We start from the raw sequence: 221 nt of genomic DNA, 5'->3' as shown, positions 1-221 counted from the left end.
CCACATTGAGTGATGACACCAACCATCTTAAGAAGCTACAGTGTCACTAACTGGTTACAAACTCAATGAAACTGCAGTGTCGACAGGGCCCATTGGGCAGGGAAGCACCATGATATCACACTGGATCTATCCTCGGGGAAGCTAGCTCCTGCTGTCCATGCTGTGTGTGCCAGGGCGTGTGCAGCTTTGCCATGCTTGGGGCTGATCTCATTGCCTGACAC

The sequence above is a fragment of the Mauremys mutica genome, chromosome 23, assembly GCF_020497125.1.
Source record: "Mauremys mutica isolate MM-2020 ecotype Southern chromosome 23, ASM2049712v1, whole genome shotgun sequence".
In the NCBI taxonomy this organism is placed as follows: domain Eukaryota; kingdom Metazoa; phylum Chordata; order Testudines; family Geoemydidae; genus Mauremys; species Mauremys mutica.
The sequence above is the reverse complement of the archived record's forward strand: the minus strand, read 5'-3'. Positions refer to the sequence as shown.